The following is a 3,286-nucleotide window of genomic DNA, read 5'->3' on the forward strand; positions in this document are numbered from 1 at the left end:
GCCGGAAAAGTTCGAAAAAACACAATGGAAAACACTATGAAAAACACAATGTAAAAAACACAACGGAAAAAAAACACTATAAAAAAAACACAATGATAAAAACACAATAAAAAACACAATTGTATGACACAATGTAAAAAACACAATGAAAAAAATACAATGAAAAAAAAACACAATAAAAAATATTATTGTATAACACAATTTTATAAAACACAATTTTGGTAAAATACAATTTGTAAAAACCCACTTATTTTTTTTTAATTTTTATATAACAATATGGTACTCATATAAAAGATAAAAAAACACTCGTTATTATGGTGAATTTGTTTTTCAATAAAAACGTCGTAAAAAAAGTTATGGACGTTTAAAAATGATGGGGGAATTTGGCATATGCCTTGCATGTGGAAAGAGAAAGTCAACAAATGTTTTATTCCTTTTATACTCTTTCCCTTATGTTCACACTTGATTTCCTCCTAAAATAATCTCAACCCTCCATGTTCAAAATCAATGGACAAGATTACTTCCTACAAAAACTATACTTCCTATTATAACCTAACCCTGTCATGCAATTCAATATTTTCAAGTATGTACATTCCACATATATATATATATATATATATATATATATATTCCATAAAATGTAAGCGGGTTTTTTTTATGTTTCTCTTTATGTGACACCTCACAAAACAGAGTTATTATCCGTACGAATTTAAATGATATAAAATTTGAAAACATTTATGATAAGCTATATTATAAGTAATTAAGTTATCATATGCATTAAAGAGTCCACATTTGATTAGATATCTTGTATCAGAATAGTGGAGGATTGTCATGTCACACTAGTCTGTCCGAAACATACGAACAATGGTGATAAAGCAATTCGAAATAGAAACACGAATCACTAGTCTATTAAGGACGGACTATAAATATATAAATACCGATAAAAATATATATATATATAGGGAGCAAACGACAATGATACATACATCTATAATAATGTATCCGGTTACAACAACAAATTAATATTACGTTTGAATGTATACTTATACTCAAATAAATGTATATTTAACTTTAGGATTTTGGATTAACATGTTATTAACTAATGATTAACTTGTAATTAACATTTAATATCATTAATTAATAACTTTAATTGTCATTTAGAATTTTAAAACTAAAACTTACTGCCAAGACCCTCATCCGAATTATTAAATATTTTCGGACAACACATGCACATCTCAATAATAATAATAATAAAATAATAATGTTATGTTGGATAGTCAAAGAAGCAAACAATTCAATCTCACCCACACCACACATGCACCCGTACACCCATCCCCTTCCCTTCCCTTCCCTTTGGCCAAGACAACCCCCACCATCACCAACCAGATCACATGTCACAACTTTGGAGGATTTTGTTTGCTAGTTTACTCCACCTTCAACACTTCTTGATTAATTTATTGAAACTATCATACTCCCTTGTGAATATAGTAGGACCAAGCACTAGAAACATCATACAAGACTAAGGAGTAAACAAACCTACTCACACAAAACTCACAAATCTTTCTCTCGGCCTCCTCTACCACAACACACATTCACACAATATTTCAGCCCTCTTACAAGTAGAACTCAAGAGTAAACACTAGCTAGGAACTTTGGTGAAAAGCTAAAAGCCATTTGGAAGCCAATCACGTCACTCTTTCCTTCATTTTTTTTATACTAGCATTTGTAAGAAAACTCCTCCTAAATCTTTGTTCTTGTAAAATTTATATGATATTCATGGACCTAAACACCCAACAAGTTATATTAGAACATTAACTTGTGTCTTTTAATAGAGTAAACATGTTAGCTAAACTTGTGAGAAAATAGTTCTTTAAACACTAAACATATATAAAAAAAAGGCATGTAACATATTATACATGTGTAGACATATTTTGTTAAAAATATAAATATAAAGTTGTATGAAAACATGTAGAGGATTATGAACTATGTTTAAAAACGTGTAAGTTGGTAAAATACTATGATAAAATATATAGATTCATTAAAAGATGATTTTTATGAAAGCGTTCAGTTGGATGTATAAACGTAATTATATAGTATAATTACGCGTGGAGAAAGTAAAAGTATATTTGAAAAATACCTAAGTTTGTTAAAGAGTATACATATACGTATTTTTTTTTGTGGAAAATATATATATGAAACTTTAACGAACTAAAACGGTTTTCTAAAAGTATAAAATATAAATGTATATTAGGTTGGGACTTCCGTATTAAATGAATTTTTATAAACAAAATATATATTGTATATATATTTTAACGACAAAAGCGAACATGGTCAGACATGAAAACTGACATAGTGTCATGAGGCAAAAACGATAATATTTATATAAACTTTATATAAGTAACAATCACAAAACTTACACTAACGAGTCGCCGAATCACGTTTAGTAAATTGGTACACTATTGAAACACATGTAACTAGTTGGATGAAGCGCGTTCATGAAACGCTTAAGTGTTGGAAATGAAACATTAGATTTAAATTGTCATTGCATATTATAGGGCATTCGTAGGACGAGACTTGGACTTTTGAATTATCTAGCTTACGTTCGAGAATCATGTGAGTTTCACGGACCCGTTTTTTTTAATTAAATTGTTTTGAAACTGTGGGGGAGAATGCATGGAGAAACACATGTTCGGAAACGAGTAGAAACGCGGTTTCATTTTGTTACATGGGTTGAATCAATAATGCGGTCAAAGTCCCCTAGAATCTGTGATAATTAACTATTGTAGACATGGTCGATATGAAATGTACTATTTGGGAGTAACACGCCCCACCCGTGGTTAGTCGCACTAACTTAGATTGGAGGTCTAGCGGGTGATATTTGTCCATAGTTGTCTTCGATGTTTTTCGCATTAGAACATCAAGAGGGGCGATCATAGAAACGCTGTTAAGTCTTGATCATAGAGCTCATGGTAACTGTCTGAGACATTGGTTGACTCGTTGTCCAAGAAACACATATTTCTATAAACCTGTGAAACTCACCAACAATTTTTGTTGACGTTTTTATGCATGCATTCTCAGGTAATTGAAGCACTGGAAACACATATGGAGTCACATGCATGTAGAGGCATTCTGATGAAGTATCTATCGTAAAGTCTATAAACAGTGACTATGATCCATGATGTCATCACGCCCTCGCGTTTCCGCCGTCGGCGGGGGTGTGACAGATTGGTATCAGAGCCACTGGTTATAGCGAATTAGATTTGCATGAGTAGGTCTAGGCTATATC

The sequence above is a fragment of the Bidens hawaiensis genome, unplaced genomic scaffold (genome assembly GCF_021521415.1).
Source record: "Bidens hawaiensis isolate Kalapana, Puna unplaced genomic scaffold, B.hawaiensis_p1.1 tig00029312_1, whole genome shotgun sequence".
NCBI classification, from domain to species: domain Eukaryota; kingdom Viridiplantae; phylum Streptophyta; class Magnoliopsida; order Asterales; family Asteraceae; genus Bidens; species Bidens hawaiensis.